This window comes from Mastomys coucha, unplaced genomic scaffold (genome assembly GCF_008632895.1).
Source record: "Mastomys coucha isolate ucsf_1 unplaced genomic scaffold, UCSF_Mcou_1 pScaffold7, whole genome shotgun sequence".
NCBI classification, from domain to species: domain Eukaryota; kingdom Metazoa; phylum Chordata; class Mammalia; order Rodentia; family Muridae; genus Mastomys; species Mastomys coucha.
In genome coordinates, this window is record NW_022196913.1 from 80,388,260 (window position 1) to 80,411,238 (window position 22,979).

At 38.9% G+C, this 22,979-nt stretch overlaps 1 protein-coding gene and 1 non-coding gene across 3 annotated transcripts in view; both read left to right on the plus strand.

The window, feature by feature from the left end:
* Positions 1-22,979, plus strand: part of Oxr1 (oxidation resistance 1) — a 415,574-nt gene that overhangs the window by 100,611 nt on the left and 291,984 nt on the right. The gene's annotated exons all lie outside the window — the stretch shown is intronic.
* LOC116082831 lies at positions 9,763-9,869 on the plus strand. Its single transcript, XR_004115463.1, has one exon. It is a non-coding gene; the product is annotated as a U6 spliceosomal RNA (small nuclear RNA).

The window sequence follows — 22,979 nt, forward strand, 5'->3', positions numbered from 1 at the left end:
CTTCTTCTTTTTTGGCTTTTCGAGACAGGGTTTCTCTGTGTAGCCCTGGCTGTCCTGGATCTCACTCTGTAAACCAGGCTGGCCTCAAACTCAGAAATCCACCTGCCTCTACCTCCCAAGTACTGGGATTAAAGGCATGCGCCACCACTGTCTGGCTAGATGCCATTTCTTAAGAGGAAATAAGACATCTTTGCTCTAAGATTATAACTATTTTATACTTTCTAAATATGGTTTGCTTATGGCACCTAAAGGTGGAATTTTGGATTTATTACCTTCCTTACGTAGCAAAACAAAGATGGAGACAGCCCTGACCGTCACCTCTTCCCTGTCTAGATGTTCACTATGCGTGTGCATGTCTTTCATTTAGAACATAAAATCAAAAGGTCTGGGATCTCTGCTTTACTGGGAATTCGTGCAAATTGGCCCCATTCCAGAGTAGTGATATCAGTGTTTTATGATTCTGATCACAGAATAAATATCTCATGTGTTTGCCCAGGGCTTGCTAGACAAAGTACATTGAAAAAAATCTTCAACAGAACTTAATTGGGTAAAATGATTGTATAAGACCAGACACATTCAGCCTACTTGAGTCCTCTTTTATTTGTCATGTATTTGAAACTGCCCATAGAAGGAGGGACTGATACTTGGACCAGTGTTTTGTACCTTTTCATTTGATGTCTAGTGAGTATCATTTCTAGACAATAATAGCTGCTTCTTTCCTGGTCTTGCTTTGTAGTCATAATTAACATTTATGAGTTGTTTTTTTAAATTTCACATAATTACATTTTCTTTACTGGAGAGCATTAATGTTCTTCTAATAGTAGTTTATACAGATTCATCATTTCGAGTCAAAATTAATTCATAGCTCCATACCGCTCAATTTGTCAATGTTAGTTCTATGCATTAAGGAATATCATTTTTCAAACTAGGATTGAAGCATTGAATGTGTCTTAATCTTCCAGAATTTGGAGAGCTGAATGCTGACATTGATACTTAGGGTGCATAAATTTTGTTTGGTGAGTTGAGGCATTTATAAGTACAAGTGTCTTTCCTTTAGACTTTTAGATGAGATGTGTGACTTAGCTACCTCCATGCTGATGGTAGTTCATAAGTTGCTCAGAGCAATAATCTCTACTGGGCCTTGAGTTCCTACCAGCAATATTCACCAGGACTCCCTGTTTTTGCTGTGAGCTGAAAGCTAAAATCCTGATACATCTTTAGATTGATAGATTCCATGGAGGATGAACACCACTGTTCCAGATGAGTCTTCATCCTTATGCTGTCTTCTTTGGTAGACCCTTGCTGTAATCAAAAATCTGCAGCATTGACTCTGAAAATTAGATTAAATTAACTTCCCTTTGGTTTATATTACTGATATAAAGTGCTTTCATGAATTTGACAAAAGAAACTCAAATTCAAATTAAGTAATCTCCCTTAGTGCTTTTTCATTTAGACATTTTTCCCACCCCGAGGTTTTTTTTTTTAAATATATATATATATATATATGTATATTTATAAATAAATAAGATTATATATATGTATAAATAAATATACATATATATATATAATCTTAAAATTATATCCAGAGACAGAATTTGTATAGAATCAGGCTTAGAAATGATGATGATCTTTTACAACCCATAATGTGCCTTTTAATGATTTTATTCAAAGCTGGTTATATACTGAAAGTGACTGCAATGATGTTACTATGTAGAGTTTAAAATGCATCAATTTATTCAATTGCTTTGCAAAAACTTTCATTATATTTGTTCCTTCTAGGTGCTCATGTCATGAATAATAGAAAGTAATTCTGAAGGAAGAATTTTCTTGACATACTTTTGTACTTTCCCCAATCTAGTTATTAAACACTTGAAGAAAAAGCAGGCACAGGAGATGTTCACTATATTTGACAAGTTATAAATGTTATCAATTGAAGTGAAGTGTTGAGCAATAGCTACTACCAACACATATGTGAGGAGAGATATGATACTTTCTCATTTAAAATACACAGAAATCAGATCACATTAGGACGGATGGGGTCATCCTCTTTGAAGATGTTGAACAAGTTCAACAGGTGTTTTGCATTAACAAACGGCCAGAGCCCTGAGTCTGATTCCCAGGCAGCCACTGGAACACAGCATGACTATATAGCATAGGTTGAAGATTCTTGGCATGAAAACACAGTTAGCAGAAGGTGAGGTGATTTGGCTGCTAGAAGCTTGGTCTGTGTGCTGTAGCAAGCATTTGACACTGTTCACAAAGGAAGTTTGTGGATATAGACATATCCCAGGGTAAGCTAAAGCTATGGATTATTTGAGATAGTCAAGAAAATAAGACGATCATGTACATAAATTATTGCTTGAGGTTGAAGAGGGATTTCCCTAATATTGTGGAACATTTTGAAGATGTGAATGCTCTCTGTTTCTGATGCTCATGTGTGATATTAGTGACCAAGTCTGAGCTAATGGACAAGTCATTGATTTGTCCTTTTCCAGAATTGGAAAAGAACATGTTGCCAATTCTACTTTTTTCTGCAGTGCTGTCCTTTCTGTCTTTTTGTTGTTAGTTTTTCTCACTGACCATTTATAGGAAAACATAAAATTGAAGGTGACTAATTGCTTTTGCTTTTATTCGTAAGATAAGAATACTAATAAATCACTTCATTAAGACATGCTTTGAATAAACCATAATAATGCTAATTCTGAAAAACCTTCCTTTGAACCTTGATCCCCATGGGCTATGCTTTCTGCTTCTGAGCTTTTCTCATGATTGTGTGTTCACCTCTGCCCGAGCTCCATGTCCGTAACTCCAATTACTTATTTTTTAATATTTCTTACAAATTGTACATGCTATGTCCAATAAAGTGAGTTCCAAATTACTTTTTATAGAACATGAATTTGGTGGAATATATTACAAAGAAAGGGGAATTACTGCCACACATTTGAGAAGCATGCATTACCTAACTTTAGTACTTAAAGCATTTTTAGTGGAACAATTCATGTGCAAAACATTTATCAGTTGGCTACTATGCATATATTAATCTCAAGTATAAATATTTGGGAGAGAGTTATAGTGATCTGGTTTCCAAATTATATATTTTTTTCTGTTTTAATTGTGTTAATTCAATAACGAAATCATTAGACCAAATCTGTGTGTTTCACACTTCTCACTTCGTTTCATATATTTCCTTTACTTCCTTCTCAGTTATATGCTCTTAGATATCCTTACTCTTCCAACAAATGCCTTTGGCTTGTTTATTGCTTACAAATTATGGGAGTAGGGGAACCTAAACAAGGGCCGACTGCTATATTCACTTTTTGGTTCATGCCTCCCTTCAGTTATAGCATCTACTAATGAATCCTCAGCTAGGAATCCACAATAAGCCCATATCTATATAAAGAATTGTCTTGTTAGAGCTGAGAATCCTTCTATCATTTAGAGATTTTCTTATAAAGTAGTCAATCAGAATTGAAAGGAAACATATACACTCAAGCTGCCTTTAAAAAAAGACAGGTTATTACAGGAGATAGCTAGAAATCACAAAGGCATCTTGCCCACACAGTGAAGCTCTTAGGACTTTGGAAACCACAGACCTGGCAGGGCCCCTGTACTCTGAACATCACTGGGATGCACAGATCAGAATGTAGTTCAAGATCTGGATGGTGGGTAGGATGTGAAATGCACCAGTGGTTCTAATACCATTGCCCCCTCTACAATGAAGGAGCTAGTCTTTGTTGATCTTTTCTACTTCTCTGGTATCATTCTAATTCACCAATACCCCACTTATTTGTTAACTTTCAACTCTCCTGTTACAGTAGCCTAAATCTTGTATCTTTCAAACAGGAGTTGGTATACAACATAGACTACTCATTTTGTCTTATACAATAGTCTTTCTTCCTATCAGCTAGTTGCTTTGAAATTCTAAGGTGCCATAAGGATCAAAGACCTGCTTGGCTTTTTATTACAATTGTATTCAAACAAACCAGGGAAGATGGTCCATAAATATGTCTGTGAGAAAACTAAGTGTACTAGTAAACAACCATGAGAAGTTCTAGGAAGTTCAGTCCTTGGGCCAGCTGAATTAGTGTTTGCTTTGCAATCTTGCTTGCCTCGGGAATTCTGAAAGAGGCATCCAGCAATCTGTAGTCTGTCAAGCCTCCAGGTGATTCTGATGAATGTTCAAGTCTGAGAACAGATGGTACCAAATTATCTCTCTTGAGTCAGGATTTATAGCATGGCTGCCAAAAACAATGACTTCGGGCATAATTGATATGCAGAAGATCCTTGCAATAATATTAACTAACAGTTTCAGCCGATTTTCTAAGATTTTGACAGGAAGAGAGTGCTGGTGGCGTAGAAGACCATCTTCTTTCCTCCTGTTAATTTTGGCACCTAATTGCTGAAAACATTGGACCAACTTTTGCAGTAAATTTGTTTTAAAAATGAGTGTTTTTTTTTTTTTTTGTATTGAAAGCTCTAACTGGGAAATGTGTTGCACTAGAGGATATTTCTGCCCACTCTTGTTCTCATGTAAATTTTAAAATAACAGTTTTGTTGAACTGCAACTCACAGGCCATGAATCCCACCCATTTAAATTATGAGAGTATATAGGCTTTCAGTATATTCACATTTTTCATCCATAACCAAAATTAATTGCAGAATATTTCTGTTATCGCCAAAAGAAATTCCCTTCTCTATTTAATCCTCTATTAGATATTTCTGGTTTACGTGTGAGGGAGTTTTGACTGCATGTGGATCTGTGTAACCGGAGTTGCAGACGGTCCTGAGCGGGTGGGTGGAAGCTGGGGATGGGACTCAGATCTTCTGCAAGCATCGTCAGTGCTCCTGTCCATCGAGTTACCTCTCTTGCCACTACCCAGTTCCTAGCCACATACACTTTCCTTTTATTCACACAGTCCTGTGTAACTAATCTGAGCCTTTGATCTAACCTATATCTCTGAATTTATGTATTCTGGACATGTCACTCTAAATTCAGTCACATAATAGATGATGTTTTATTCCTCGATTCTTTCATTTAGCTTGAGCTTTTATGGTTAATCTATGTTGTCTCACATATAAGAAGTCCATTCTTTTCAAAGATAACCTTCCACTGAGTTGACATAGCGTTTTATTTATCCACTCATAATTGGTGGGCATTGAGTGGTTTCCACATTTGGGATAGAATGGTAACACTTTTGTAAACCTTCATGCAGGTTTTTACCCTCTGAGCAATCTTTTCTTTTCTCTTAGGCTTGCAAGGTAACACTATAACTCTGTATTTAGTTTTCTTTTTTTGTGTGTGTGGTTTTATTTCCTTAGGATTTTATTTCACTCATGTGTGCTTGTGTGAGCATGTGATGCAGGTGAAGGGACCTGGGGAGGTTGGAAGTGGCACCAAGACCCCTGGAGCTGGAGTTACATGCAGCTGTGAACTGTCTGATGCTCAGAACTGAACTTGGGTCCTCTGCAAGAGCAGCAAGATCTTGTAACTGATGAGAGAGTTCTCCAGCCTGTGTTGTTTTGTATTTGAGACAGTCTCAGGTATTAAAGCCCACACTGGCCTTGAACCCACTATGTGGCTGAGACTGGCCCCCAACTCCTGATGTGCCTCCACCACACCTGGCTTACAAATTAGATCTTAAATGTTAATTTTTCTATGTTTACTTAGTATTGAATGTGTGCATACTGTGTGTGGGCACGGTTGTCCTGGTGTGGAGTCAGAGGACAACACCCAGGAGCTGGTTCTCTTCACCCAGCTTACATCGGTTCTGTTGATAGAAGGCAGGCCCTCTAAAATGACCGCTCTACACACTGATGCTCATCTACAATCACTTTTTTTTTTTGACAGAGTCTCTCTGTGTAATTCTGGCTGTTCTGGAACTATGTAGACCAGCCTACCCTTGAATTCACAGAGATCCTCTTACCCCTGCCTCCCAAATCCTGGGATTAAGGGCATGGGCTACCACACCTGGGTAAAATAACCATTCTTGAGCATTCCTTAACTGTATCTTAATATCTTTCAACTAAATATATACACTAAAATAGTTATCCTAATTTAAAACTTGCAGCTTTTCACATACTGATTTTTAAATTCTATTGCATTTTCCTATACTGTCACAACCTTTATGCTTAATCCCCGTGTTATCTGACTGAGGTTCATAATGCCTCCTTGTCTAGAATAGGTCATTTAAAATTTGTTTGTTTGGGTTTTTTTGTTTTTGTTTTCGTTTTTATTTTTCAAGACAGGGTTTCTCTGTATAGCCCTGGCTGTCCTGGAACTCACTCTGTAGATCAGGCTGGCCTCAAACTCAGAAATCTGTCTGTTTTTGCCTCCCAAGTGCTGGGATTAAAGGCGTGTGCCACCACCGCCCGGCCCATTTTAAATTTTTGCCATTATAAATAGTTGTATGTCCACCATCATGCACCAGTATGTGACCTGCCATCATTTCCTCAGACATTTTTAGAAGGCAACTGGGAACAGATTGAGAGGCCTTGTAGACACTAAACATGTACCCACTGGGCTACACTCCTAGCTCTCAGGAAACCGTTTTCCAGGAAGAATGATTAAGACAAAGGATAAACATGATGTTAGGATTTCTCCAGCTGTTTTTCAAAAAGATTCCTCTAGTACACTAATTCTACAGTGATCATGGCCCAGGTCCTAGCCATAGCACAGGAAAATAAGCAGCTCCCACGCTCTGAGAGTGTCTTAGGGTATAGTGCAAGAGCTCAGAAGGGTCTGCTCTTTCTCCTCTGCTTCAATTAGCTCTTGTATGGAGGGAGACAATGTCTCTGGCTCCCACGTGCCCGCTGTCTTTGGAGGCACTATGCGAGGCTTTGGAGAGTTTTTTGTTCAGAACCTCGTGTTCAAAAGGGTTCAGGATCTCTACAGAAGGCACGACTTCCCTGCACTGGTGCAGAAGGCAATAAGCTCGCTGACCATTCCTTCCTCAGTCTGTCGGTACAGAACACACACCTCTGCCAGTTTCTCCAACAGGAAGTTCCCGTAGTCCAGGCCAAAGATCTGGAGCTCCTCCGCTAGCTGCGGACATGGTGGACACGGCCATGGCGACCCCCGGGAGAGGCCGGTGCCTGCCGCCGGGCTCCGACCTCAGCTCGAGTCTGCCCTGCAGAAGCTTATCCTCTCGCTTTAAGGGAAGGTGACAGGGATAGGTCAGGAGACCGCCTGGCGACCACCACTGCCCTCAGAAGACCCCAGCCACCAGGACACAGAGAAATACTTCAAAAGTCCTCGAGAGGTATGGATCCGGAGAGAAAACTTGCTTCTGAAAGCGACAACTTAGCTTCTCAGGGCTGTATTTAGTTTTCAAGTAACTTAGTTTTCTTTATTTTTCAAAACAGCACACCTGCATTATTGTGAACTCTCTTACCTTGAGTCCACTGGTGCTTCTTTTATTTACATCACTCTTTTTTCTTCTTCTTTTGGATTAACATAGTCCCTTTGTTTATCTTTACAAAGTTAATTCAAGAGCATCTGAGTAGTATCTTGCTTTACCTTTGGTTCATGCACCACAATCATTAAGGACGTTGAATATCTTTTTGTTCACTGGTGGTGAATGCCAAGACATGCTGCTGATATTTGTCTATTTCAGATAGATTTTTATTCATTGTTGAACTTAAAAGGTTATTTGTATATTTTAGATGCTGATATGCATTAGAAATGTGTTCACACCATAATGCTTTTGGCTAAAAGTTTGAAGTATCTGATATTATTCTTGAAAATGGAGAAGTTAAGTACAAGCTAAAAGTTAAGATTTTTTTTTCTGGTAACAGATGGTGTAACAATAGTCATTATTAACTTAACCCAACACCAATTATATATGTGGAATATTTAATTTAGAAGGTTTTTTTTTTTCCCTGAATGTGTTGGAGAAAGTCATTGTAAAGTTTTTTTTTTTTTCCTGGAACTCACTCTGCAGACCAGGCTGGCCTTGAACTCAGAAATCTGCCTGCCTCTGCCTCCCAAGTGTTGGGATTAAAGGCGTGTACCACCACTGCCTGGCATTGTAAAGGTTTTAAAAGAATTGGATACTGATGACACCAGAGGATGTTTACTCTAAGATGAGAATGCTAGAAGTGTCATGCCCTCCTTGAGCAGCGGAGCAGTCCAGGAACGCGCACTATGGCCTGGGCTCTGATAGTTGGAATGAGCAGGAGAGAAGACTGAAGTGGGTGGAACATGCTTGAAGCAATGCAGATGATGAATGTGGAGCAGGAACAGTAACTGACTATAAAGGAGCAATGAGGACAGGATCTCCATAGGTCTCCAGGGAGAAAATTTAGAGGCACAGCCTCAAAGCGACTTTCAGACCACCTATTGATAACCCTCAATCGTCATTAGACAGGCGCACAAAAAGTTGTAACTTTATTACTGCTCCAATAGATCTGTTTGAATGAGGTTCCTGATCTTATTATTTGCCTTTTTATAAGTCTCTTGCTTGAAGCTTCAATCAAAGACACATAGATTCCATTGATAAGAATTCTTGCTTAGCCAGGTGATGGTATCACACACCTTTAACCCCAACACTCATAAGGCAGAAGCAAGCAGATCTCTGCTTAAATGCATTGTTTAAACTCATTGCCAGCCTGGTCTCGAGAGTAAGTTCCAGGACAGCCAGAGCAATGCAGAGAAACCCCGTCTCAGGAAAAATCTAAGAAAGGAGAAGACAAAGAAAAAATAATCTCCTTTATTGTAGAATATAATGCATTGTTGCATTTTTAAGTGACATTCTGCAGTTTGAGGAAAGATTTTAATTAACTTTCAGCAAATACCAGTATCTTTGTTGCATTGGCCTGCAGTCCTACTGCAATAGCATATGGCATGTAGGTATAGGAAGTAGGTTACAGCTTTTATCTTATAGATGTAGTGAATTTCATGAACAATACAAACATCTCTTTCTTCATGGTGTGTTTCTTTCAAATGCTTCTCTCTTTACATCTGTGGCTCATGGGTGACACTTTAATTTTGAAATGATTTCAATGTATCAACGGAAATGAGGGTTTTTACTTACTCACTGAATCCTCAGACCTATTGCTGACCCTGACCTTGTGGGAAACTGGCTGTGTTCTCGGTTAAGTTACTTCTCTTAGATACGCTTTCCTTATTTTAAAACCACAATTGAAAATGAATATGAGGTTCCCTTCAGCTTTTTTTAATAGATCTTTAGATTAGTTGAAGATGAATTTCCTTTGCTTACTAATCATGTTCAAGGATATTTTTAAAGGTTATAGTGTTCTGAGTTTTGAAATATCTTTAATTCGATGATGTCATATTTTCTCATTGCCAATTTCCTCAATCACGCATACATCCCTCAAATAGAATTTCTAGTCATTTCTCCTTCTGGATCATGGAGACCTTCATGTACTGCTTTACCTTTAATCTAGAACTGCAAGGTGGGTGGTTCCAGTCCCACGTCTCAGGAACACTATTCTTTCTCATGTTAAGATCTTTCGTCAGTCTCCCCTGAGCCATCATGAGTGTTACACTCTGACCTCATTACCTGACTCTACCTGAGGTTCATGGCCATCCAGCATCTTCTGAATTTTCCTGTTCAGGATGGCAAACTATTGCCATTTTTTTTTGAGTTTTCTTAGGGAGACGGGGGAAATGTTTTCTATGTCATGTACTAAATTAGGTCTATGATAGCATAGTACTACCCTAGAAGTTGGATTATCACTGTCTTGTTTGAGAGAAAACTGAGGGTGACACAGAATAAATATCTCCCTTTAGTTTGTGGCAGAGTGCTTGCTTAGGCAGCACATATACTAAAATTGGAACGATGCAGAGAAGATTAGCATGGCCCCTGTGCAAGGATGACATGCAAATTTGTAAAGCATTCCATATTAAAAAAAAAAAGTATGTGGCAGAAAATAGTCTGAACCTCTGCCAGCTGATGTCCCTCTCTTTCTTTGTGTGCTTATCCATGGCAACTGTAGAAAGTGCCAGGCTTACATAGGAGAAGATGTAATCATCCCTTAAAGATGTGACTATGGAGAAAGACAGATACCCATAATTTTGGAAACTTGTTCAATTCCTTTTAAGGTGTCTGCCTTAATGGAAATCATGTTTTCACACAGTTAATAGTAAATGGTTATAAAGTTAATTGCCATCCCTTGAGTTGTTCATGTTCTGAGACAAGGGAACTGGTGATCAGTACTGTAACTAGGTTATAGCATGAAAGCCATTCTCAAATTTCACTATGTAAATTTCCATGCATTTTACATAGTCAATATCATTCATTTCTGTATACCCCAATTTGTATCCAGCACCTTTAGTAAGCCATGCTGTATTAAGCTGGAAGTGTTATTGATGACATGTGTTATATCCTCTAGGCAGCTACAAAATTATGTTAAGATGAAGCATGGCTAAACCAGATGTGTGCTTCTGCCATTGCACCACATGAAACACTGCTTTAGGAAGAAATTCATATGACATACACACACACACACACACACACACACACACACACACACACACATATTACCTTGTTACAATACTGATCAACAGTTCCCTTGTCTCATCACATGAACAACTCAAGGAAAGGCAACTGACTTTATAACCATTTACTATTAATAGTGTATTATATACTAATAATGTATTATATAGTAATATATGTATAATAGTGTATTATATACTAATAGTATTATATATATATATATGTATATATATATATACACACATGTTTCCAGGTATACATGTATTCTCCCTGTATTATCTTATATGTACTATGCTAGATAAAAACCAAAGAAGCAAGCCATTATTTCTCTGCTTAAAGGCTAGAAGTTCAGGATTCATTGAGTATGCACTTTGGCCCAAAAGAAAAGGTAGTCAAGACTGAAATTCAGCTCTACATTTTGTAGAAAAGGCAATAGTGTAATTTGGTTTTCAATACCAATACATACGAATTATATGTTCATATGTATTACACCTACAGGGTGTAAACACTTAAATCACACATATCCAGTTATGCTGTCTCTAAGCAGAACTCCTATCATGAGGCATTTAGGATAATGTCTCCATCACCCATAAAACTGGCAAATTTGAGAGAGTGTGAATATAGCAGCTCTAAGATTTAATTTATCCTTAAAGTAAATACACATCTAAAGTGCACTGAGCTCTTATACCTGTTAAAACAGGTCCTTTTAGAATAGCCTTTGAACTAGAGCAAGGAGAAGAGGTCATTTTCCAGCTGCCTTAGTGAACTCATACTGCCAGGATAACCCTTACATCTAACTTTAGTCAAAGGTTATTGAAGAGAATGATGAAATGAAGTCTGTCTATAAGAAGTACATATAAATAGAATCACACCTCAAGCTTTAATTGTGTTAGCACTATGAACATTTGGAATCACTAATAATATTGAATATATATGGCATCATGTCAACAGTCCCCACTTACCTCCCATGTCACAGATGTTAAAAAAGAGGTTATTTCACTTTCCTGGGGTGACATCATCAGGAAGATGAAGAGACCAAGTTCTTGGCCTCAATGATAAAGTCCTTGACATGTTCTAGGATGCAGCACTTTGTAAGAGGACAGAGAGTGGTGTCAGAGAGATCAGGATGCAGATGCAGACGCTGCCAAGGCATATAGGAAAGAATCTCCTAGTCAGCTCCAAAGACAGCAGGAGGATCTATATGCAGTGGTTTCTAAGCCAGGGGAAGCCCTTATTCTGGGGTGCTCCTATTCATTTTACTATAGAAATGAAGACTTTTCAGTTGAGTGAGCATCAAGAATTGTCAAAAGCTTTTGTTGTCTTATTGTTCTTAGTTTTTGACTTAGGATTTGGTAGATGACTAGTGGGTAAAGTAGCTGCTTGTGACGTGTGAAAACCAGAAGTCATATCTCTAGAATGCCTATTAAATCTGGGCATCTAGCAGGAGATCTGTAATCCTTGCACTCTATGGGGGTCATAGAGGACAGAGATAGCAGAAGCAGGAGCTCATAGAAGGGTAGTGTTACACACACACACACACACACACACACACACACACACGATTCAAGACAATGTTTCAGAAGTTGTATTATTTCCCACTGTTAGTTCCAGGCCAGGCTAGTGTATCCTTCTCTACTAGAGATGGAAACAAATGAGTTTTGTTTGAAAACTCAGAGTAAATCTCCAAGGCCCAGACTGGTGTCCAATCCCTGTGATACTTTTTCTAATGACAGCTATGATCTGTGACCATTTTCTAATTTGAGGCAGATTAATGACAGATTTCTTTTGGTTGTTTATTGATGATATTGTAAAAGTGATCTGGTGGTAACATTTGTTTGGTAATTGGCAAATATCATATATTTTATTTAATATGAGTTGCAGAAGCTGCCTTTTGGTGAAGATGTTCATCTTACATAAATTTAAAACTGTATCTATAAGCGTAACTAGTATTTATTGAATGCACATATATGGCAAGCAGTGTTCCAAGCATTTTACATCTAACCATATTTCATTCACATGCCAACCTGGGGAGGGTGAATAATCATGAGTATTTTCTCTTTAAAGATAGAAGAAATGCATAGAATGCGGAGGTACTTATGTCACAGGGAAGGCTGTATGAGATATATCTTGGCCGTTGGCTCTCTTGTGATTTGCAGGGGTAATCAGGGTTCTGTTGTCTCATTATGCAGTTTGTTACACTGAGGAGAATCTACTGGTTTCTCTGGTGTGCACACAGTGTGGATAATACAGGCCAGGTCAGCTAACATCATTGTATTCTCCTTCAAAACTACCTTCGGCATTTTAGAACCTTGGAACACACAAAGTGCCTTTTAAATACTTGTTTTCTGCTAGACCTTGTCAGTGTACTAGGTTTTGCCAAGCACACTCAGTCACCTAAGACCAAAACTGCGCTGAAGTAAGGCACAGATCTGACAGCAAAGGCTTCTGATTGCAGATCTGGCCTTTAGCTTTACATCTGCCAAGCAAGGAGTGGCAGCAGGAAAATTGGTATCTAGAACATTCTGTAGTGTCTTTCTATGCCTATTGAAGATTACAGTGCAAACAACGTCTGTGTTCAAAGCAGAATACTCCACACTTACAAAGGGATGTTCATTTAGAGGTTCCTCTAGTACTTGGAAGTTGGGCTAGAAAGCTTGCTTTCAATGTAAAATTCTCTGTTTTTCTTTAAGACAGAAAACTTGATGGAGCAGAAATGGGGCCTTATATACATTAATTTAATAAACCAGTTTCACCATAGACATCATTTCTTCCATCATCAAGTTAGACAGCTCACAAGAGGAAATGCATTCCTGTAAAATAATATGTTACTTGAAAAAAGAAAGGAAGAAAAAAGAAACAACCCCCAAACCTCATCATTTTCAAGAACAGTTAAAGATTGTCTAAATTGGTATTAGTATTGTGTCAACATCATTGATTCTGGATAAGTTGTAATGGGATTAGTGTTTTGATAATCTTTTCTAACTCTTTGACGCTGTGCTCTGTCACCCTCCCACCACATCCCCCGAGTGCAAGAGGGAGATGGCCTTGGAGGGAGGCAGGCTGGATAACAAAGATGACATCTGTGGAAGGGACTGGGAAAGGCAAGGTGTTTTTGAGACACCAAAGTTGCAAGCTTAGCTGAGGGGACAGAAGTGCAGAGAAATGGAAAGATAAGGCTGGAGATAGAAGCTTTGGATAACCTGAGTCACTCACTGTGTTGATCTTGAAGAGAACGTGAAAACAGACATTTTGAAGAATGATATAAAAATTGTATGCTGGGAATGAAACTGAAAAGGAAAGATGGTTGGGAAGCTACTTCAGTTACCAAGCAGTGAGGACCAAGACCGTTAAGTACACAGCTCCCATGGAGAGGGCAGAGTAAGTGAGTGAGAATGAGTCCGAGTTACAATGTGGGGACTGGTCAAGAAAAGCTTTAAAAATACGGGAAGGTATGTCAGTTCTATTCCTCAGAAGCATAGCTCTGAATGATGCTCCACAGCTACAGTAGGAGTTGGGTAGCAATCCTTGGAGCATCATTGTAAAATCAGTGTTAAAGAAGACAGCCATAATAGTGCATGAAGCTAGCAGACTGCCTGTTCTTTCTAGTGGTTTGCTAATGAAAACTCGCAAATACTGAGCACTAAATGTCCCAGCACTTCTGGAAATTCCATAGGAAACCCTCTTGCCATCTAGACAGAGCTACATTTACAAGATGACACTAGGCACGGGACCATGGGAATGGTCTCATAGGTCTAGAAAAAGAAGATATTCTTTTGAACATAGGAGTGAAGGCTCCGAGCCCACAGCAGCTCGACCACCTGCATTCAGTGAGCTGTGTGGAAGTTGTCTTCAGCCATGGGGACCCACTGTCAGTTCTCAGTGCTTCTATCCCAGCATCTGCTTCGGTTGTTTAGGGATCTGCACGAAATCTCCTCAGCTAACTCAACCAAATGCAACACAGTCCCAACACTGGGAGCCTTGCCTGGCTAAAAAAGATGGCCAGTACAGACTCTGTACCCTCCTTTACTTGAGTCCCACTCCTCGATTCTAGGAAGTTTCCTCTGCACTAGCTTTCCACACCATTGCCCAGATGTCTCCCAATTCCAGCCATCTCTCCTCAAATTCTTTCCCTCCTTGCCCCCTACACTAGATCCCGTTATCCCTTTTGCTCCAGGCCCCACCTACCTCTAGTCCATCCACAGAATCTATTCTCTTTCCTTCTCCCAGGCAGATCCCTGCTCTCTCCCTAGAGCCCTCCACTTTACATAACCTCTTGGTTCTGTGGCTTGTAGCTTGATTATCATCTACTCAATAGCTAATATCCACTTAGAGTTGAATGTGTATTGTATTTGTCTTTCTGGGTCTCAGTTAACTCACTTAGGTTGATTTTGTTTCTAGTTTCGTTCATGTGTCTGAAAATTTCATGATGTCATTTTTTTTAAACATCTGAGTAATACTCCACTATGTAAATGTCCTACATTTTTATATATAGTTTTCAATTGAGGGTCATCTAGTTTATTTCCAGTTTCTGGCTATTATGAATAAAGCTACAATGAACATAGATGAGCTAGTGTCCTTGTGGTAGGATGGAGTGTTCTTTGAGTATATGACCAAGAATGGAATAGCTGGGTCTTGATGTAGATAAATTTCCAATATTCTGAGGAAAGCCATATTGATTTTCACAATGGCTGTGCTAGTTTACTAATCTCAGAGGTTGGTGCCGTGTCCAGTCGTGATGAGAAAGGCTCCCCTCAGCATTACATAGGAGCAGGTGCAGAGGCCAATGGGTAGACATTATACAGAAAGTCTGAATTGGAGGTCTCCATTGGGTCCTTTCCCTTGGATTCTGGGGAACCCCACAAAAGAGGGAGAGGAAATATTGTAAAAGTCAGAGGAGATGGAGGACACCAGAACATGTCCCACTGTGTCAACTAAGTGGTGCTCACATGGGCTCACGGAGACTTAAACGGCAAGCATGGGGCCTCCATGAATTTGTTCCAGATCCTCTTCGCACATGTTATGGCTGTTTTTGTGGGAATCCTATCAGTGGGAGCTGCTCCCACCTCTCATTCTTGAGACTCTTTGCCTCCTGTTGAGTTGCCTTGTCAAGCCTGTATATGGAGGCTTTCGCCTTGTCTTACTGTATCTTGTTTTGTCCTTTTTGGTCTTTGTTTGCTCTTTTTCCAAAGAGTAAGGATCCAGGGCAGAGGAGAGGTAGAGAGGTGCTGGGAGGGATAAATGAAGAGGAGACTGTGGTGGAGGCATAGTGTATAAAAGAAGAAACTATTTTTAATAAAAATCAAAAAGGAAGTTATTCTTTTGAAAATATTTTCCACTCCTCTAAGGTTATGAATCTAGTTTTTAACCTCCATTTTGTTTTTGCTTATAAATCCTTATAAAAGTAACACTATAAAAACACTGAGATTCTTAGCTATTAATGGCACACCCAAAGGTCATAAGCACAGTCTAAAATAACTTCCATTTGTTTTCTACCTCACGGAAAATGATAAGAATGAAAAAAAGCAATTTAGGTCCAAGACTGTGTCTACTAGAATTTAATTTCAGGTGGATTATTGAGGACACATGCTACAGACCAGACCTATAAGTGCATCTACAAGTGCATGCAATTTCCCGAGTAATGAGGTTGCTTGGGTTTTCATTATGCTCCAGCACGTGAATACTGTGCATCAGATCAGTACTAAGCTACTGGCACATTATTGATCTCCAAGTGGCTTGTTAGGCAGCATCATCTAGGCCAGTACACATTAAAGGCCAGAAATCAAGGTTAAATTCTCATACATCCAAAAGTAGATATAATTGTACTTGTCATCTGAAGTTCAAGTGCTTTTTTCTTTTTGGTTTAGTTAATGAGTGATCAATTACTTTTATTGTCAATCTAATATTAGAACACTTATTCTGTGGTTTCTCGGATTTTAGCAAATTACAAGTGACGGGTAACCAGATGGAGGAAAAGGTGACAGTGGAAGGTGTGAATTTGTCAAGAAGTTAAAACTTGGACCTTTATGTCCTAAAGTATAGATGAAGATGAATACAATGTTAATTTCTGTAATCTTTAGGGAAAAGTACTTAAAGGCCCAGATGTAGTTAAAGCCCAAGGATAACCTTTTACAAGTACTAGGACAGTGATGTCCCATCGTGCCTGCCCATTAGGGTCTGCCTTTCAAAGAGTTACAGCCTTTGCCAGGGTTTAGTACTGCAGAGAAAGCCATCTCTTATCCCCACTGTTTCCTGAGGACTTGTTCTCCCCATGGTAAACAGTAATATCATGCTATCTAGGAAGCTCTACCATCTTACTTTCCTGTTCCTAGTTTCAAATTTTGCTAGTTTAGGACATGTGCTAGGGTGGAAAGCTGGCAGTGTCAAATTGTTTGGGCTTTAAAAAACATCCTCTTTTCCCAATAAAATCCATTTGTTCACTTCTTTCAGAAGAATTTCTTCCTGGGACAGTCTTGTTGCTCATATGTCTAAGAATTGACTTCTAAATTTCCTTCATAACTGATGGATAGCAGTGGATATGTACAGGTCTTTAACATCAGTCACAGCTACAAAGCGTAGGTTCAGTGTAGACCTCTTCATTCTCTTCATGCTTTTAATAAATTGTAAAGTGTCAGGCTGGAGAGATGGCTCTGCAGCTAAGAGTGCACACTGACCTTGCAGAGGACCTGGGTTTCTTTCCCAGTACCCACGGTTGGCTCACAGCTTTTACCCAATGCCAATGGAATCCGATGTTTCTGGACTCTGGGAGCACACTCACTCACTCACATATCTCCCAACTATCCCTACACATAGACATATTTACAAATAACAAAAATAGTAAGTCTTAGCTCTCCAGTTAGGAAGAGGCTTTTACGAATCAGCCTTTGTCACGGTGGTTTTTGTGCTACCAACCAAAAGCTAAGTTAGGATTTGACAGACATATTGCTTTGAAGATATTTTTATTGTTGTCTTATTTTCTAAGTCATTGTAAAATTTAGTCGACATGAAAAGTTTTTAGAATTAGTATACAAGCTTCTGTACTTTTCTCTTTTAATAAGACAGAGTTCAATGACTACCTCTGTAAGAAGTGTGGTCAAGTGAGTTGGGATTGGATAAGAGAGGGGTACGGGTGAAGAGGATCACAGTGCATTATGTACGCATGTTAAAGTGTCAACATTCTAAGTTCTTCTTTACAAAAGCCCCTCAGTGAGTTCTCTTCTTGCCTTAAGTTTCCTTGTTTCTGGTTAATTAAAGAAAACTCATCACCAAACATTTCTAGATAACATGATGCACGATCAGTTCCCTCTTTTCCTTTTGTCAGTACTCCTAATTGGCTTTGGTTTATCTCATGCACAATGTTTTGCCCTTTCAAAATTTACCTTTTCTCGGCTGCTATAGTTCTTCCAACTATTTTTACCACAGATGTGTTTTGATCCCTTAGCAGCTGCATATGTTACTTCACTTTAATGAGCATCTGTGTTAATGTCCTCTGAATGTTTTCTCTCATACTTACAGCCTTGTATGCTCCATATTCCTGAACATACTGCAGCATCCTTCAGTCAGGAACGTGCACATACTTGTCATAGTCCCACCAGTGGACCATACATGCTCAAGGGTCTCTTCTTGTGCTGAATAAAGTCAGTTTCACTTAAAAGTCTAGAAGTCATGGTTATATTAAATAAAATGACACATATATTATGAAATATTATATATAACATTCTTTCTCTTTATATATATATATGTTGTAAAACATTTATACTATATGTTATAAAACTAATTTTCAAAATTATCATGCTTTACTATTATGGCTTTATGGCTATGCTTTAAAATGGCTCCTAAACAAGCAAAATATAAAATGTCTTTGCATTGGAAGAATCTCAATATTTCTAATACTAGCAAAAAGATTTCCTTTTAAATTATTAATTTAATTATTTAATTTTATTTAATTGAATTAAAAATATGTCCTTTTAAAAACACATTATTATAAGGTTCATGATTTTATAAACCCTTATTTGTGCTATTTTTTTTGTCAGATATGACAATTTACTTTAGTGGGTGAAATACCAAATTTTAACAGCCTATTTTAATGTAGAAAATAAACAGGATTTAAGTTTGTTGTTTTGCAAAATTAAATATTTTTCCTTTATTATTGAAAATACACTCTTCTGTCATACAATACATCCTGACCACAGTACACAGTTTCTTATCTCTCCATTGTCCCCGTAACCTCTCAAACATAGACATTCTGTCTCCTCAGGATCCGCACCCCATGCAACTCCCTTCAGAAAATAACAGACCAGCAGAACCCAATGGAGGTGGGCTGAGCCTCTGCTTGAAACGGTGCAGAAGTAAAATGCAGGCACGTGGCAAGGCCTAAGAAGCTGGTTCCCACATGGCAAGCACCTGTGGGGATATTCATGCAGAATCCCCTGACATTTTCTGAGAGAATGCCTGGTTCACTTTTGCCTTGCATTTGCATTTTTGGCTTTGCTATTGGAAATCTTTAGTTTTACTTTGTCCATGAGAGACATTTCTCCAGATCCAGAAAAAGAAAGCTCAGACTGTGATACATTCTTATTTGTCTCTGAGGATCCTGGCAACAGAACAGGTCACTACTCCTCTGTTAATAATGGTGATGCAGTTGAGTCTACACAAGGGGCTGGTCTGGGTACATCGGCTAGCATCCTGATGTTCTCTTCTAATGGAAGCTTGGTTCTGACAACAATTTGCCCACCAACCTTTTCTAAACAACGGTTAGTTGATTATCAAAAAGTTAGAAAGGTCTTGCTGGATTGTTGTTTCCAAGATTCAGTGAGACTATTCAGAGGTAAGCCACGCAATGGGTGAAGAACTGTCTCAGGTTACAAATTTGCTGAGTACTCTGGGCGTTAGAGGAATTCGATCTCCTGATTAAGATCTAGAGAGATGGTAGGTGTCAATAATTAAATCAGAATTTCCTGGATATGTAGCTGATCACCTCTCTATAGTGTAAGTGCACTAGCTGCCAAGCACAGTCACTTGGTTATGGACCAGTGTGCTAGGTTAGATGTTAACTGCTTGCTGAAGAAATGTTTCCTCTTTCAGGATACAGTTCATAGGTTAGCAGGAAACTGTGGGGACTGGGAGGGGAGGAGAAGGACTAGAAAAAGTACAGTGTGTACATTATTATTAAAAATTAGAAGTTCTTTTTTTAATTAATTTAAGTTTTATTGCATTATGATGAAAAAGATACATGATTTCAATTTATCTGAATTTGTTAACATTTAAAAACATACTTTAAGTAAATAGAATTAAATCGCATTCTTGTTTCCCTTTTGTACCCCAACTCCTCCCAGAGACCCCCTTCAATACCTGAAATACCTTTTTTGTCATATTCTTTAAAATTTATAAAATGTTATAACAATAAAAATGAGTGTTATAAAAGTAGTTTGATATAAAACAATCAATTTAAGTCTTATGTAGATGGTTGTCTACAGCAATACTGAAAATACATGTGTTTTTCTCAATATAAATTTTAAATAACTCCAAACATATTAACTGTATATTTAATTGTTTACATTTCTTTGGGCTATATAAATACTTTTGAAATATGTAAGCTGTTCTGAAAACCATAGTATAGTGTAAAAATATCAAATAAAAAATACTACTAATAGAGAGGCTGAGATAGGAGAGCATGATTTCAAGACCATTATGTGGTACACAGCAAGACACTGTCATGTACAAACAAGCAGAAAGTATATATGGATCGTACAATATTTGACCTATTACTCCAATTTCCAAATTAGAGAGACCATTGGATAACAGTCAACAAATTTTTAATTCCTCATATTTCTGGATTTCAATTGATTAGAATATGTTGGTAATATTAATTTTCATATGAAGATATTAAGAAAAATTGTTGGTAGAGGTGAACTTAGGTTTGTGTGGGTTTGTTCGAAGATTACTTTCTTGCTTCTTCTATGGTGTAGTTTTGCTCCTTTGTTGATGTTTTCCATCTATTATCCTTTGTAAGGCTGGATTTGTGGAAAGATATTGTGAAATTTTCGTTTTGTCATGGAATATCTTGTTTTCTCCATCTATGGTAATTGAGAGTTTTGCTGGGCTGGCATTTGTGTTCTTGTAGGGTCTGTATGACATCTGCCCAGGATCTTCTAGCTTTCATAGTCTCTGGTGAGAAGTCTGCCTTTATATATTACTTGACCTTTTTCCTTTATTGCTTTTAAAATTCTTTTTTTGTTTAGTGCATTTGGTATTTTGATTATTTTGTGACAGGAGGAATTTCTTTTCTGGTACAGTCTATTTGGAGTTCTGCAGGCTTCTTGTATGTTCATAGGCATCTCTTTCTTTAGGTTAGGGAAGTTTTCTTCTATACTTTTGTTAAAGATATTTACTGGCCCATTACATTGGGAGTCTTCACTTTCTTCTATACCTATTATCCTTAGGTTTGGTCTTCTCGTTGTGTCTTGGATTTTCTAGATGTTTTGGGTTAGGAACTTTTTGCTTTTTGCATTTTCTTTGACTGTTGTGTCAATACTCTCTATGGTGTCTTCTGCCCCTGAGATTCTCTCTTCTATCCCTTGTATTCTGTTGATGATGCTTGTATCTATGACTCCTGATTTCTTTCCTAGGTTTTGTATCTTCAGGGTTGTCTCTCTTTCTGATTTCTTTATTGTTTCTATTTCCATTTTTAGATTCTGGATGGTTTTGTTCATTTCCTTAACCTGTTTGATTGTGTTTTCCTATAGTTCTTTAAAGGATTTTTGTGTATCCTCTTTAAGGGCTTCTAGCTGTTTAACTGTGTCAGTTCTTTGGGGGATTTATTTATGCCTTTCTTTTTTTTATTAGATGTTTTCATTATTTACAATATCTCCTTTCCCAGGTTCCCCCCCCCAAAAAAAAGAAATAAAATAAAATAAAAAAAAAAAACAAAAACTAAACAATCCCTTGTTTCTTCACCCTCCCCCCTGCTCACCATCCCACCCCCTCCTTCTTACTGGCCCTGGCATTTCCCTACACTGGGGCATAGAACCTTCACAGGGCCCAGGACCTCTACTCCCATTGATGACTGACTTGGCCATCCTCTGCTATACACATGCTGCTGGAGCCATGAGTCCCCCCATGTGTACTCTTTGGTTGGTGTTTTAGTCCCTGGGAGTTCTGAGGGTACTAGTTAGTTAATATTGTAGTTCATCCTAAGGGGCTGCAAACCCTTCAGCTCCTTGGGTCCTTTCTCTAGCTCCTTCATTGGGGACCCTATACTCAGTCCAATGGATGGCTGTATGCCTCTACTTCTGTATTAGTTGGGTACTGTCAGAGTCTCTCAGGAGACAGCTATATCAGGCTCTTGTCATCCAGCACTTGCTGGCATCCACAATAGTGTCTAGATTTGATGATTGAATATGGAAAGGATTCCTAGGTGGAGCAGTCTCTGAATTGTCCTTCCTTTAGTCTCCACTCCATAGTTAGTCTCTAAAATTCCTTCCATGGGTATTTTGTTCCTCCTTTTAAGAAGGAACTTATGCCTTTCTTAAAGTCCTGTATCATCATCATGAGAAGTGATTTTAGATCTGAATCTTGCTTTTCCAGTGTGATGGTATATCTAGGACTTGCATTGGTGGGAGAAATGGGTTCTGATGAAGCCAAGTAACCTTGGTTTGTGTTGTTTATTTTCTTATGCTTGCCCACACCTCCCCCAATCTGGTTATCTCTAGTCCTGCCTGCCCTTGCTAAATCTGACTGGAGCCTGTCCTTCCTGTGATCCTATTTGTGTCAGAACTCCTCAGAGTCAAGCTGTCTCTGGGATCCTGTGATTCTGGGATCCTGTGATCCTGGGCTTCTTAGAATGCCTGGAAGTGGAGCTACCTCTGGAAGTTGTGGGACTGGCTGCAGAATTTGCACCCAAGGTCTGCTCAGGGCACTGGCCCAGAAGCAACCTGAGCCACTGGGCTGGCGGAGTTCCTGTGTGCTTGGGTCCCAAAGGTCCTAGCTCCAGTGTTGGGACAGATGTGTCCTCCTCAGCTCTGATCCTCTGATCCTGGGCATATCACAGTGCCTGGGAGGGGAGCCACCTCTAGATGCTATGGGACTGGCTGCAAAATTTGGGTCCAAAGTCTGCTTAGGACACTGATCCAGACAGACCGGAAGGAACCAGTGCCACTGGGCTAGTGGTGTTCCTGCATGCCTGGGTCCCGCTGGTCCTAGTTACTCCTGGTGATGGGACAGATGTGTCCTCCTCCCCTGTGATCCTGGGCTTGGGGAGTTTGCAGCTGAGGTCTGCTCAGGGCACCAGCCAGCCCAGACAGCACATTGGAAGTTCTTAAAAGAGATTGTATATGAGAAAATCAATGTAAGAAAATAAAAGTAGGTGTATAAAGATGGCCTGAGATGTTTCAGTGCCAGAGTGTGTGAGCTGTACGTCTTTGTCAAAGTCTTCTTTCCTCTCTTCCATGGATCTCCTTTAGGTTTTGAACCCATCTGGTGTGGGACTCAGGCAAGACAACAATCAAACATGACCATCTCTCTCTC